At 38.3% G+C, this 16,547-nt stretch overlaps 1 protein-coding gene across 17 annotated transcripts in view; it reads right to left on the bottom strand.

Annotated features, from left to right (window-relative positions):
• Positions 1 to 16,547, bottom strand: part of SYTL5 (synaptotagmin like 5) — a 288,224-nt gene that overhangs the window by 236,779 nt on the left and 34,898 nt on the right. Inside the window, exon 2 of one of the 17 annotated variants that reach the window (XM_082378141.1) lies at positions 8,032 to 8,102. The exons of the other annotated variants lie outside the window; for them this stretch is intronic. The gene's annotated coding sequence lies outside the window, so the exon portion shown is untranslated. The remainder of the gene's footprint in view (positions 1 to 8,031; positions 8,103 to 16,547) is intronic. 17 annotated transcript variants of the gene reach the window in all.

The raw sequence follows: 16,547 nt of genomic DNA, 5'->3' as shown, positions 1-16,547 counted from the left end.
AAACTGAAAATAACCAGTGCACATAAGTGCCAAACTGTACTATCAGGAAAGATTAGAAGAACTGAAAACATTTAGTCTAAAAAGGTGAAACACCCACTCTTATCATTTAACAAATTATAATTGTTTTTGGACTAACCTGAACTGTTCTGGGTAAGAAAGCAGGCAGTCTAGAGGTTAAAAGCATGGCCTTTAAGCCAGATTGCCTAGGTTTGGTTCCCAATTGTTATTAACTGTGTGACCTTAGGCTTATTATTTAAGTTCCTGGTGCCTCAGTTACTTTACCTCTAAAATGGAAATGACAGTACGTGCCTCTTTGGGTTGTAATGAGTTAGTATTTGTGAAACATTTACGATAGTTCTGCTACATAATAAGTGCCACACATGTCTTTGTTAAGTAATGGGAGGAAAAAGGGTCTATGACTTTTGGACTCTGATTATCTAAATAAGAAGTTCAATGATTCCAACCAAGTAACAAAGTTATAAAACAAATACAGTCAAACTGGCAAATCACATGTGAAGAGAATTTATTTCACTAAGGGAATATAATTGTTGAAATTGTTACAACTAGTTACCTACATGGGTGATAAACTACAAAATGTGATTATGGCACAGCGGAGAATACTCAGAAACTGCAGTGAGAAGGCTTGGGTTTGAATTCTAGTCCTACCACTTATCATCTAGGCAACCTTGCACAAATTACTTCACTGGGCTTTAGCTTGTTCAAATAAGGAAAAGCATAGATCACATATCATAGGGTTATCATACATATTAAATGAATTAATATTTGTAAAGTACTTAGTGCCTGGCATTTGTACTGTTATTATTACATTTTAAGGTACAGGTTTTATAGCCAGATACTTACTAGGGTAGTATAAAGATTAGAAATTACATTGGCAAGTAAAAATAAAAGTTAAATATCATAGATAATATTTATATTATATCTACCTATCAAATTGCTAAGCTAAACCAACAGAGTGTTATGGAATTATTGGAGTGATCACCCACCAAATATTTATGGGACCCTAATGATACCAGAGTAACTCTCCTGCTTTAGCCAAGCTTGGTTCCTTTTCTATTCCATAATCATGGTGGATCTTCTTAAAAACATAAACTAAAGCATGCTACTTCCCTGGTTAAATCTGTCTAATGACTCCCCATCTCTCACTCCCCAAACCTATCCTACATCAAATAGCAAATTAAATATTCCTTACAATCATATACAGTAAGCTCTCTGAGAGTTCTTTTAATTTTCTCTATTTTATTACACTTCCAGCACTGTTTTTCCTGCCCTTAATCTGGCTTTGCAAATCAGTCTTTCTAAGCCTCAGGTCTGTTCGCTCTCCCTAGAATTCTCCTCTGAAGTTCCAGATTAGGTTAGGTCTCTGTTAATACATAGCACCCTGTACTTCTCTTAATACTTATTCTACTTGCAGTTAATAGTTGAGCATCTTTATTCTCACTAGTATGTCAGCTGGAGGAGGAAAGGAACTGTCTGTTTTGTATAATGTTGAATCCCTAGTTCCTAACATCATTCCAGGCATACTGGAGGCAATCAATAAATATTTGTGGAAGGCTGAAGAGTAGAAAAACCACCTATTAATGCACTAGCCACACGTTTCCTGACCTAATCCCATCTCCCTGTTGATCCTACACCCTCAACACGTTTCACCATTATCCCTGAACTTGGAAAACCAGATCCTTTTTGTCGCCCCTTATGACCCAAACTCTGCTCCTTGTCATCTGCATCAATAGACAAGAGCCACAAAGACCTGATTTTTGGTCTCCCTAACCAACTGTGTTCGATAATGGACAGACCCCTTCCTCCCCTGGACCTCAGGGTCCTCATCTATACCATGAGGGAATATGATTAGATGATATTTACACTCTGGCATTCAGACACTCATCTCTGCAGCGCCCCATTTTGTTGACAGTTTACCCCAGTGAGCAATGGAGTGCCACAGCTAGTTTCTATGGGCTCATGAGAGTCAAATGTGTACCTCTCTTCTCAGTCTCGCATTCAGCGACATATTGGTAGCATGAAATCAGCCATGGTGGGAGTACGAATACCACAGTGATCAACAAAAGCTATAAATGAGGGAGGTTTGGTGGCGGGGACCGGTTGTTAAACATTTACCAGGACACTGCTGACTGTAAGCTCTGGCCGCTACTGTGGGACAGTGACCAGCCCTGGGTCAAAAATGAGCCTTAGTGCTACTGGAACAAGAAGTATTGATTGGTGTGGATAGCCCATAAGTGGACATGGAACACTACAAAGACAAAAGTACAGGTTTTAAGTAGTCTAAGTTCAGGATGCCCTCAAGGAGACTCTGAGACAAGGATTTGAGTGCAAATGGGAGGTGATCCCAGGGAATACCAGTAGTGAGTCAGAGAAGAGAAGAGAAATCAATGCAAGATACATAAACCAAGTGGCTTCAGCTATGGGCAACTGGGGCTCAGTTCCACTGGAGATATCTAGGAGAATGCATAGAACACGCCTCAGAATTATCTCCACAGAAAGTGAGGGAGCTGGGGTTATTTATTAACAAACTCTTACCTATCACTGGTTGAGCTTCCTCCATAGGCTTTAAGTCCCTGGAATCTTTTATTTTTTTGCCTACCCTTATATTCCAAAGCACATTATCTATAGCCAGAAAAAGTTCCCAGGCAGAGTCACACATGCTTACAATAAGAAACTGTCAGCCTGTAGAGGAATAATAAGTATTGAGGTTTTATGGGTGAAGCATCAACAATATATACTAAGGAGGGATAATAACATGACAAAGAAATTAACAGCACTGACTCAGCATTGGAGAAGACTTTTTTCTCAGTGCCATTCCACCTCAAATTGTTCTTTTCCAACAAAAAGCCAAGATGTACCATCATACCTCTCAACCATCCTATTAGAGTCAAGAGACTGAGATCATTCACCAGTAATCCACTGCAGGTAATTTTGAAGGGCAAAGAGCTTCATTAAATTTAAACATTAGCAAATTTGCATAACAATATACTAAGAACAATGTAGCTATAACAATAACATTACAGTGGGAGAGAACAATGGACTTCAAGTTTGAACTCTAAGTAATTATGGTTAGAGACGATGAAAATCCTCTACCACTGAGAGAAAATTCTTTATGCAGAAGCAGTACAGTGGGAGTTGGTGGTGGGCAGGGGGGCGGGGGGAGGTTGGCTCACAGCAGAGGATCAGTAGATGACTTAGAATACAGAAGACTTAAAGAGAAAAAAATCCTAAGATGGACCAAAGAGACATTTCACGTACACTTTGTCGGTTTCACCCATTTTTAGTACAGTAGGATTGGAAGTTAATACTAGAAACCATACTCTATTATTTTTAATTTGTTTTATCCAAGTCGTGCTCAAGTTATTTAGTACACAGCATTTATCCCACAAGGTGTGTTCCTCTTTTTCAAATTAATCCTTCAGTTATCACTATAAAGCCTCACAGGAACTCCTTTGAGTATTAACAAAAACTTATCTCAACCACTTGGATCCACCCAACAACTGGGGTCGGAATTCCAGTGGCCAGAGGCGAACACATGAATAGCACCATTATAAAAAGTCCTTGACCAAGGCCTGTCCCCCACAATGGAGGAAGGAACCAGAGCTGAATGTGGGGCAAATAATAGTGAACTGGACTATCTAAATGTTAATTTGCTTTCATTCATGAAGAAATTAAATACACAAGTTCTATGGCATCAGTTCTCAAAATGTTATCCAAGAACCCCTAGGGATCCCCAAGATCCTTTCAGTGAGTCAATGAGGTCAAAACTATTTTCATACTAATACCAAGACTTATTTGCCTTTTTACTCTCATTTTCTCAGGAGTGCACAGTGGAACTTTCCAGAGGCTATACGACCTGCAAAGGTGCCATCGCTCTGACAGCTAATGGAACATGTGCTTTTGTATTCTTATGTTTTAAAAATTTCTCAGTTTTAATTTCTAATCTGGGAAATACTGACGGATAGAACCCAGATAAACAAAAGCTCTTAAGGTCCTCAATCATTTTTAAAAGTTCAAGGCCAAAAAGTTTGAGAATCACTGTTCTATGGTATTCTTCAGTAGTAGTATTAATGTAAGGCATCTACTATAAATAAAGATTAAATTTAGAAAACAGTAAAAATAGAGTCAAACTCAAAGAATTTTAGATATAGAAGGTCCTTTAGTTGTTGTCTAATCATCTTTTTAATAGATGAAGAAAATGAGGCTCAGAGATATTCCTGCTCCAAGTTACACAGGTAGTAGTGAAGGGGCAGGGTTAGAACACAGGACTTCCGAGTTCTTAGTAGTTTTTTGCTTTTGTTTTGTTTTGAATCTCAGAAGGGCCCAAAGAGACCATCCACTTCATCCTTTAACCTTCAGGTGGAACCACACAAATGTTCAGGGGATATAAGAGTCTGTTCTAGACACAACTTTCTAAATGAACTGGCACATTCTGAATCAGACAGGTTAGAAGTAAATTTAATTATTCCCTCTCAATTCCCTCTCCTATTATTTAGTCAAGAAGCTGAGTATACTCATTTCAAAACAACATAGGGAGGTGACCCAGTAAAGTGATTGCAAAGAAACTGATCTTGTCACTTATTCCAAGGTCATCTTATCAGATTCCTTTTCTTATTCCTGAAGAAGACACTTCCTAAATTCCCCAATGTCTTCCTAACATTACTGCTAAGCTGCAAATGTAATTTCATAGAAAAAAAACAATGGCAGCATGCAAATCATATGCAGATAATGGATATGATACTGCTTTATGAACAGGAATGTATGATACAAAAGTTGTGATGATTATAATACTATCTTCTGTTTGGCTCAAAAACTGGTTTCAGATCCATTTCTGAGACATTTTGGGATTTCTGTGAGGAGTTATGATGCAATAATTAAGAGTACTCGTTCCTCCAACCTAAGTGTCCCTCGACAGATGACTGAATACAGAAGATGTGGTACATATACACAATGGAATATTACTCGGCCATAAAAAAGAGTGAAATTTGCAGCAACATGGATGGACCTAGAGATTATCATACAAAGTGAAGTAAGTCAGAAAGAGAAAGACAAATACCACATGGTATCACTTATATGTGGAATCTAAATTATGACACAAATGAACTCATCTGCAAAACAGAAACAGACTCACAGACATAGAGAACAGACCTGTGGTTGTGAAGTGGGAGGTAAGGTGAGGGAGGGATGAATTGGGAGTCTGGGAATTAGCAGATGCAAACTAGTATATATAGAAAGGATAAACAACAAGGTCCTACTGTATATATATATATATATATGTATAATGGAACCAATTTGCTGTATAGCAGAAATTAGCACAACATTGTAGATCAACTAAACTTCAATAAAATAAAATTTTTAAAAAAGAGTGCTCGTTCCTCCATCAAACAAAGCTAGCCCTGTCTCTACCACTTACGGACCATGTGACCTCACATTTCTCATGTATAAAATGAGGGTGATAATAAAACTTGCTTCATACACTCATTGTGAGGATTAATGAAAATCAGCGTAAAGTGAGGCGAACAGTAGATGATAAATGCTATTTAAGGTTAGCTTACAATAGGCCTCGTATTACTGTCATAACTATTGGAATGAATGCATCACCACAAAGCCAGATTTCAGAGACTGTTGTGGAAAAGAAGGAAGGTGTTGAGAAATTCTCAAAGATAATCAGTGGCATATTGAGAAGGGAAGCTACACATAAGAATTCTTCAGTCTTGGGGTAAGGAAGCACCATTCCTGGGATTAGAGAAAACTGGTTTGAAACTCATACCTATCAGAAAAATTGAAGTTGTGAAGGGGTAGGATTTGGGCCCCCATTAGAGTCAGGAAATACTGAGATGTAAACTATGAAAACTTTTAGGCTTTCTTTGCTTGTAAGACCCATCCTTCCCAAGGTTTTCCACTCTACCCAGATGCATATCCTGCTTCCAGTATGTTACTAAAGTCTAGAGTAAGTAATTAAATGAGGTATTAGCTGACTAGGAGGAGTTTGTCCCTGTGGCATTTATATTTCAAACAAGGTTCAGAAGGACAAACAGCTTTCATGCCCAAAGGAATGTCTTTGTAAAGGGGAAATGTCAGGCTAAATGTCACATCATAACACTTTCTATAATATCTTGAGCAAGATGTAAAAGACACTTAATATTATTTATTGAGAAATACGAAATGAAACAATCAATGTTGCCTAATAACTGCCTGTACACTCAATGATGATAAATTCAGCACCTCTTTTTATCAAGGGTATGGTGCCATATTTCAAACCCTGATGACTGACAACACTTAATTCAGGTTAAAGTTAATTAACAACTTAACCTTCCTGGATGAAGCCAGGCAATGACTATAGTATAGTGTTTAAATTAAGGGCTACCCTCATTCTCTCTGCCATTGATCATCTGTGTGACCTTGGAATAGTTACTTTCCTTCCTAGTTCTGTTCCGTGATCTAAGATAAGGATATCGATAGTATCTGCCTCATAGGGTTGTTATGAACACTAAATGAGATAATACATGTTAGCATTTAGTACAGTGACTGGCATATCCTAATAGCTATAATCTGTTTTTATTATCAGATCAAAGAACAGATTCCAAGAAGAAAACCTTAACCAACTAGTCAAAATTAAACTATCCATGCTATCAGGAAAAAAGTTGACATTGGTGTCATGTATCAGTACTAGACAACCAACAAGGTAAGAAAATTAGCTTAGCTTTTATAAAAATAACACTAATTACAATCATATAGGTAAAAGATTTAATATTTTAACCTAATTTCTATATTCTATTTATTGAAATTCAATAGATATGTATTGAATGCCTATTCATGTGCCTAGTATTAGCACATAGAACATATAATAGGACACAATCCTTGCCCTCAAGAAGCTCACAGATTACTAGGAAAGACAAATAATTACAAATACATTATATTATCATTATTATCATTATTATGGACAAATAATTATAGTACATTATATATTCAATGACAGAAATATATATGATACAGACTTAGCACAGAGAACCATGTAAGCAATATGGTGGCGGTGGTGAAAATGGGTTACTAACAAATTTTTCACAGCTCAGAAACTACCTTACATGTATACCAGGGACCTAGAGAGTCCGGAAATAGACCCTCCAACACACACACAGACACACACAGACACACACACACACATGCACATGCACACGCACACACTCAACTGATTTGGCACACTCAAATGTGCCAAGGTAATTCAATGGGGAAAGGGTAGTCTCCAAAAAATGTTGCTGGAATAATTAGATAGGCATATGGAAAAAATTTAATCTCAAACTTTACATTATACCATATACAAAAACTAACCTGAAGTGAGTAATAGACCTAAATATAAATGCTAAAATTATAATACTTGTAGAAGAACACATAGGAGAAAATCTTTGGGACCCTGGGTTAGACAGAGTTCTTAGGGCACAAAAAGCATGAACCACAAGAGAAAAAAACACTGATAAAATGCACTTCATCAAAACTAAAAATTTCTAGTCTACGGAAGATACTCTTAAGAAAATGAAAAGCCAAGCCATACTGGAAGAAAATACTTGCAAAATATATATCTGATAAGGGATTCTTACCCAGAACAAGTTTAAAAAAACATCTTAAAACTCAATAATAAGAAAACAAACAAACAACTTTTTTAAATGGGCAAAAGGTTTGAACAAATGCTTCACCAAAGCTATATGTATGCCCAATAAGCACATGACAACATGCTTAACACCATTATCCATTATGGAAAGGCAAATTAAAACCATAATGTGATGCCACTACTCACCTACAGGAATGGCTAAAATTAAAAAGACTGACTCTACCATATGCTAGCAACTGAATGCTCATACACTGCTGTTGAGAATGAAAAATGGTAGAGCCACTGTGGAAAACAATTTGGCTGTTTCTCTTAATGTTAAACCTTACTGTTACCATAAACACACAGAATCCCACTAACAGCTATTTTCTAAGAGAAATGAAATTATCGATATATGTCCACAGAAATACCTGTATCCAAATGATCCTAACAGCTTTATTCACAGTAGCCCCAAACTGGAAACAATCCGAATGTCCATCAACTGGTAAAGGGATAAACAAATTGTAATATATCTATACAAAAGAATATTACTCAGCAATAAAAGAGAACAAAGCTACTGTACAAGTAACAATATGGATAAATCTCAAAAGCATTATACAAAGTGAAAGAAGCCAGACACAAAAGATTACATAACAATATGATTCCATGTATATGAAATTCTAGAAAAGGCAAAATATGAAAGATACATTTGTCAAAACTTTCAAATTATACAATTTAAATTGGTGAATTTTATTGCATGTAAATTAAGCTTCAATAAAGCTGATTTTTTTTAAAAAACTATCACTTACAAGTTGTATCAGAACAATTAAATTGGCTGATTTTCTTTAAAAAATGCAAGTTTTAGTGCACTGAACCTTTAAGATGTTGCAATTCTTTAAAAAGAAGAGGACATTCAACATTGCCATAAAGCCGGTTGTGAATAAATTCAGTGTAAATTGCCTTCAACATAGTCCTAAAATGAGCATCTATAGTTAAAAAACAAGGAATTTATGAGCACAATTTCACTGTAACTTACAAAATGGACCATTTTTTAGATAAAAGAAATTCCTCTTAATTCAAATATAATAATAAAAATGAGAATAGATGTACCTTAAGTTAAAATTACTTATCTAAATGAAAAAGAAAATCATCATTTAAGAAAACCTGATATATGAACATTTGGGCGGGACTTCCCTGGTGGCGCAGTGGTTACGAATCCGCCTGCCAATGCAGGGGACACGGGTTCGAGCCCTGGTCCGGGAAGATCTCACATGCCACGGAGCAACTAAGCCCGTGCGCCACAACTACTGAGCCTGCGCGCTAGAGTCCGCAAGCCACAACTACTGACCCTGCGTGCCACAACTACTGAAGCCCGTGTGCCTAGAGCCTGTGCTCTGCAACAAGAGAAGCCACCACAATGAGAAGCCCATGCACCGCAACAAAGAGTAGCCCTTGCTCGCCGCAACTAGAGAAAGCCTGTGCACAGCAACGAAGACCCAACACAGCTAAAAATAAATAAATAAATTTATTTAAAAAAAAAACATTTGGGCATGCAAATTAAGTGATTATATATATACTTTATAAAAAGCTTCACACTCAGTTTACTTTAACAATAAACTTCTCGGGCTTCCCTGGTGGTGCAGTGGTTAAGAATCCACCTGCCAATGCAGGGGACACGGGTTCGAGCCTTGGTCCAGGAAGATCTCACATGCCGCGGAGCAACTATGCCCGCGTGCCACAACTACTGAAGCCCACACACCTAGAGCCTGTGCTCTGCAACAAGAGAAGCCAGCACAATGAGAAGCCCGCGCACCACAACGAAGAGTAGCCCCCGCTCGCCGCAACTAGAGAAAGCCCGCATGCAGCAACGAGGACCCATCGCAGCCAAAAAATTAATTAGTTAATTAATTAAAAAAACAATAAACTTCTCTATTTCATTTAAAATGACTTGATTTAAGCATATTTTTTCAGGAAAGTGCCCCCAATTATACTAAGCATAAGCAAAAACCAGCAACTCTAAGCTCTCTAGCTACAGTCATATAATTTCCTCTCCTGGGTCTCAAAATGAGCTTTTATGTTAAATAACAAGCCTGACTTGGAATTGCAAGATTATGCCACACACTCCTATTTTTCTCTCTCTCCCACACAGTTCAACCAGCAGAGTTGGTTTAGGAGAATCGGTAAAATGTGTGTGTGTTCATTTTTAACATGATTCCCCATTGGAAACAGGCTACCAATAAATGACTAAATTCTGCATTTGTCTCCTGTTCCTCTCATAATCACACTATGGTGATACCCAAGAAACTCCAAAAAATACAAATGTTCAGGTTGCAAACTTGGGATTCAGTGTAGAAGAGTGAATGGGTCCTTACCAAAGCCTGACCTTGAACTCAAGTCCCCAGGTAGGAAACAGGTATTAAGCCATTCATAGACTCCTTTGGGGGAAAGTAATCATAAATTCACTTACTTAAAATCTAAGACCTTCCTTATACCTATTGGTCAGGAAATCACTGGCTAAAGGTGAGTTCCAACTAAGAAGACATGAGCAATTCCCCTGGACTTAAAAAATTCAAGGCTGTCATCTCCTAACAATAAGGACAAAAACAAGTTAACAGATGTCAGTCTAGTTATACGTTTCCAGGATAAAGAGATACAGATGGTGCTGGCAGATAATTCCAGTCATTCACCTCACTAATTTTGCAAATACAGTAAATGGTTTGAATCCTTGTCTTCGCAGTCTTAAAATCTGTTACATAAATTAAAAGTATGAAGAATTTAGATATTTTTAAACAAATTTTCATATAGTGTATAACCAATTTATACTATTCCTCCAAGTTCACTGGAAAGAGACCAATGTGTAATCAACAGTTTCTAAATAATCCATGCTATGGTGCCAAATGAATATTTGTGATGTCAATAAAAACCTATTACTCAACAAATTATAATCTCATTTATTATTTTTAAAGGTTTTTGTTACATTCCCTCTTTGATTTTTTTTTTTTATAACCACACTGTAAGGTATACAAGAAGAAACTGTAGCCCCAATTTCACAGATAGAGGAAAACTCATTTGCCCTGGATCTCATACTGCATTTGTGATAAACAGATTCTGTGTTCTTTACACTATGCTACAAAATATTTCTAGCTATTGATAAGACTTTGCTGCAATGACCTCTAAGACTTCTAGTATCACTAAATAAAGGTTTATTCGTTACATTTTTTTAAATTGAAGTATAGTTGATTTACAATGTTTCAGGTATACAGCAAAGTGATTCAGTTTTATAAATAAATATATATTCTTTTTCAGATTATTTTCCATTATAGGTTATTACAAGATATTGAATATAGTTCCCTGTGCTATACAGTAGGTCCTTGTTGTTTATTTTGTATATAGTAGTATGTATCTGTTAATCCCAAATTCCCAATTTATCCCTCCTCCCCTTTCCCCTTTGGTAGCTGTAAGTTTGCTTTCTATGTCTGTGAGTCTATTTCTATTCTGTAAATAAGTTCATATGTATCTTCTTTTTTAGGTTCCATATATAAGTGATATCATATGCTATTTGTCTTTCTCTGTCTGAGTCACTTCACTTAGTATGATCACCTCAAGGTCCATTCATGTTGCTGCAAATGGCATTGCTTCATTCTTTTTTATGGCTGAATAATATTCCTGTGTGTGTGTGTGTGTGTGTGTGTGTGTGTGTGTGTGTGTGTGTGTGTGTGTGTGTGTATCTCCCATCTCCTTTATCCATTCATCTGTTGATAGACATTTAGGTTGCTTCCACCATTCCTCCTTTTCAAATCCAATACCTTCACCTCTTCTTCCTCGACCTTATCCCCTCATCCCTCCTCCCCTCATCCCTCCTCCGTGACCTTGTTCCAGCAAACATGCTCTTCTTTATCTTAAATCTCCAATTTCACTTATTCCTAAACCTTACCCTGTAAACAAGTCTAAAATATATACACTGTTGGTCAATCTACTGCCCAGTTTGTATCTTCTTCACATTTACTAAATTTATTGAAATGCTTGTCCTCAATTTCTGTGTCCAACCCACCTCCCAGTCACTTCTTAAATTGCTGTAACCTGACTTTCATCCCACTGCTCTCCTGCAACTGCCCTAATGAATCCCAATTGTCAAATACAATAGGACTAAGTCTTTATATTATTGCAGGTGTAATAATTGACTGTAGTGACTGTTGACTGCATTTGAAGTTGTATTTAATCCCTCTCTCTTAAGACTTCCTGGTCCCATGACCTTTGTGACTCTACTCTCTAATCTCTACCTTGGAAGACATCAGTTGTTTCTTTCCTCCCAGGGCATCTTCCTTCTCTTCCTTCATTCTTCTGATAACAAGACTCCCCTTTCTTGTGGTTCTGGTGGAGCTGCCAATCGTGGCGCCTGGCCACAGTGATTGGTACAAACATGGGCATGTGACTTATACCTGGCCAATCAGATTCTTCCTCCACGATTATTTTGCATTTGGAGCTATCAAGGAAAAGCTCTTTTCTTTCTGGTTTTGGAGCTAAAAGAATATATGAGCCTAGAGCTGCCTGAAACCACAGCTCTAGCCTCACAGGCTCACCCAGCCTGAAAAAAGCCAACATATATAGAGAGTCTGAGGAAAAAAAGACATGACAGTGTTCAAGTTGGTGGTTTCAATCACACCCAAAGCCATCTCTCACCCTGACTGTCCTGATATGATTATTTGATCCATTAAATTATCCTCTTTGGCTGAAGCCAAATTCTTATTTGTTCTCTTCTCAAGTTCCTCACCCATTATCTACTACAACCTTGTACCCTCTTCTCATTCTACTCATTTCACTGTACATATGCTCCTTTGGATTATTTCAACCAGGCTCATGCTCTTAAATCTTGAACTAGGTGCTGATGACTTCCAAGTCTCTATCACCAGATCAGACCTCTCCCTTGTGTTTCGCACTTAAGTATCAACTTGATGCTAAATAACTTTACCTTGATTATTCACTATAGGGTGACTATCAACCAGTCTTCCTGAGGTCAGTCTCAGGACAGGACCCTTATGGCATAATTATTAATAGTACTCTTTCACATTCTCAAAAGTGTCCTGGTTTGGATGATAAAGTACCTGATCATCCAACCTCAAACTCGATGTTTCCTAAGCTGAACCCATCATCATTCCTCCGATGCCCCAGTCAGGCAAGCTAGAAGCCTAGTGTCATCCTTGGCTCTTCCCCCTGAATCTGGCCTTGATGTTACAACAATATCCACTCTTTGAACCCTTCTCAAATCCACCATCCCCTCTCCTTTCCTACTGCCACTGCCCTGGACTCCTGTCGCCTCCGAAGTACAGCAATAGTCTCCTAACCTCCAGTCTTGTCCTCCTCAAATACATCAAGCACATACCCATCAGGGTATTAAATTATCAGTCTGAATTCTTCACCCCTCTCTGTATCCATGCCCTTTGCCATGACTCTGAAGCTCCTCCTACCATATACTTTCCTGCCCCTTGACTTTGGACTTATCTATGTGGCTTACTTTAACCAATTGAATGTTTAAAGATATAACTCAAGCAGGGGTTTGACATGTACTTGCGTGGCTGAACTTGGGCTCTTGCATTTCTGCCCTTGCCATTAAAAGAACATGCCTTGATGAGCCCATAGGTCCTAGAAGGATGAGAGCTGGGTAAACAAAAACTGGACCCAATCTGCGACTTGGAGCCAAGTCCAGAGAAGCCCAGCTTAGAACAGTAAATCCCAATCAAGTGCAGAAGGATGTGGGGGAATAAATAATTGTTTTGGGCTTACCTGGTGGCGCAGTGGTTGAGAGTCTGCCTGCCAATGCAGGGGACACGGGTTCGAGCCCTGGTCTGGGAAGATCCCACATGCCGCGGAGCAACTGGGCCCGTGAGCCACAACTACTGAGCCTGTGCATCTGGAGCTTGTGCTCCGCAACAAGAGAGGCCGCGACGGTGAGAGGCCCGTGCACCGTGATGAAGAGTGGCCCCCGCTCGCCGCAACTAGAGGAGGCCCTCGCACAGGGACGAAGACCCAACACAGCCAATAAATAAATAAATAAATAAATAAATAAATAAATAATAAAGGCGAGTGCAATCTACCTCTTGGAAAAATAAAAATAAAATTAAAATAATTGTTTTAAGCCACTGGGTTTTGGAGTGGTTTGTTATTAAACATTAGCTGACTGACACAACTGCCCCCTCCACCTTAGCTGGTAGCATTGAATTCACCAAAGCAGAAACCTGAAGTCATTCTTAATTCTTCTGACCCACTTGCACCTGCACATTCTAACAGTCCTTAGGTCTTGCAAATCTATGTTTTAAACGTGTCTTGAATCCAAAACCCCTCTCTATTCCTGTTGCCACTTCCCTTCATATATATTGGTTCTGTTTCTCTAGAGAACCCTGACATCCTCTAAATCCTATCTCCTAAATAACTTTAAAATCTCTCCCTTTCTCTTTATTTCCAAAAGTTCTAAGGTTGGGAGTTTGTATTTACTTTCACATCTAAACAGGTATTTTGTAAGAAGAGAACTGGGCCTCTTACTTAGATGCCACTTTTCTTTGGTGTATACTGATGTTCCAAACTTTTAAATTTTTAATTCATCACAACCATTTTTCTTTCCATTTATGGATCCATGACTTGTTTTTATCCTATGAAATTCTTTCATCCTCTAAGATCTGATCAATCTGGACCTATTCAGGTTTTTCCACTGTTATTGTTCTACTCAGGCTCTTTACCTCAGAGTCAATTTTGGTAACTGCTATAAAAGTAAAATTAGTAGTACACGTTGGATGGATAATATCCATCATATGTACCACTAATTAAACAATTCAAAAACTTCAATTCACCTGACAGTGAACACACAAATCCAAGGTATGTTTCCAAACGTCTTTATACTTTCATAGCCTAAAAAGCTCTCAGAAAAAGTACTTATTTTGTTTGGTCAAAAGCCAATATTTAGAACATTTAAATTACTAACTTTTGTAATACAACTATTATTGAGTAAGCTATTCTAAATGACAACCAACTGAACACACATCACACATTAAAGGTAATTTCAATAATTATTAGAGCCACCAAAAAAGCAACACAATGGTCTGAATTAGGAAAGCATTACATATCTCCTGGTTATAAACAGAATTCCAAGTACAGCTTCTGAGGACTGAACGCATATACGAAAACTTCAGAAAGGTAAAAGTAAATGAAGATCTACTCTGCTTTACATGCTGAGTGTTCCTGAAATGCACTACAGTTGACCCTTGAGTAACATGGGGGTTAATTTGCACATAGCTTGCCTGCCCTCTGTAACCATGGTTCCTCTGCACCCGCTGATTCAACCAACCATGACTCTGCAGTACTACAGAATTTACTGTTAAAAACATCTGCATGTTAAATGGAGCAAGGAAGCTCAATCTCACATTGTCCAAGGGTCAACTGTAATTCAAATATGTGTTACCAAATGATATTTGAAAGTCCTCCTACATAAAAGAGCTCTTCCGAAAATACTCTGAGCAAGTAATTATTCCTTAAAAATACATACACATGGGACTTCCCTGGTGGCGCAGTGGTTGGGAATCTGCCTGCCAGCGCAGGGGACACGGGTTCAAGCCCTGGTCTGGGAAGATGCCACATGCCGCGGAGCAACTGAGCCCCTGCGCCACGACTACTGAGCCCGCGCGCCTAGAGCCCGTGCTCCGCAACAAGAGAAGCCACCACAATGAGAAGCCCACGCACCTCAACGAAGAGTAGCCCCCGCTCGCCGCAACTAGAGAAAGCCCACACGCAGCAATGAAGACCCAACACAGCCATTAATTAATTAATTTAAAAATAATAAAAACAGGAGGTAAAGGGAGAGAGGGAGGGGGAAAGAAAGACACTGAGAATGAATGGACACAGATGGAAAATTCTTATTTTGTGGGTTAAGGATCCAGTTCAGCTCCATGGATCTTCAAATTCCTTTTCTATTCAAACCAAAGCTTTAAGGCATTTTGACCCTATGAACAATGGTGAAATATAAAAGAATGAAAAATTCAAGGCAAATAAGGGTTTGCTGAAAGCCGGCCTTTAAAGCCAGCCATGGGTTGATTCATGCCAAGATGCAAGGTGAGGCTGTTACTACTGGTGAGAGGCAGCACCTGAGAACGGAAATATTTTGACTTTGGTGTGGCTGCAGAATGACCAACAATGTGATGTTTATCACCTGTGATTGGTACAGGGACATTTTCAATGAGGGAAAATTTCCCAATAAAGGATATCCCTAAATAAGTTTCTCTACTCACCTTCCAAAGAAGTCTCCAAAAATATGCACAAAAAAGTCTCCCTAAACAAGTCCTTTAAATTCTACAGGCTCAGTAAAAGATACCTTACCATCACTTGCTGCTTTAAAAATGAAGTGGAAATTGTACACACGGATTAGGTAGGCCCTTCTGACATACTCACCCAATCATTTGTCAGAAATATTGTGTAGAAAAACCCAGGCAGGATTATAACCCAATTCCCTTCCTTAATGGAAGACAATGTTTTGAAACAATAATAAAGCAAACCCATATCACATATGTGAAAATCATTAAATCCACAGATTTTCCATTTGTGTCGGGGAAATCCCTGAATTTGTGATGCCCATCACACAGATACCTTTCTAATGCTTTATAGCCAACATCCAGTGTGTACCTCATTCATGTGATCATGGGAGGATGACGAGAAATAACAGGAGTACACAGGCACTCAATCCACTGTATTCATTTTCTATGGCTGTTTAACAAATTACCATAAACTGAGAGGCTTAAAACAACCACCATTTATTACCTCACAGCTCTGTAAGTCAGAGGTCTGGGTGGACTCATATGGGTTCTCTGCTCTGGGTTTCATTAAGACTGAGATCATGTTGTGGGCTAGGCTGGGCTCTTATCTAGAGACTCTGGGGAGAATTTGCTTCAAACTAAAATTCATTTAC

The sequence above is a fragment of the Balaenoptera borealis genome, assembly GCF_965194805.1.
Source record: "Balaenoptera borealis genome assembly, chromosome: X".
In the NCBI taxonomy this organism is placed as follows: domain Eukaryota; kingdom Metazoa; phylum Chordata; class Mammalia; order Artiodactyla; family Balaenopteridae; genus Balaenoptera; species Balaenoptera borealis.
Note: the sequence above shows the minus strand (reverse complement) of the source record. Positions and strands in the feature narration are given on the sequence as shown.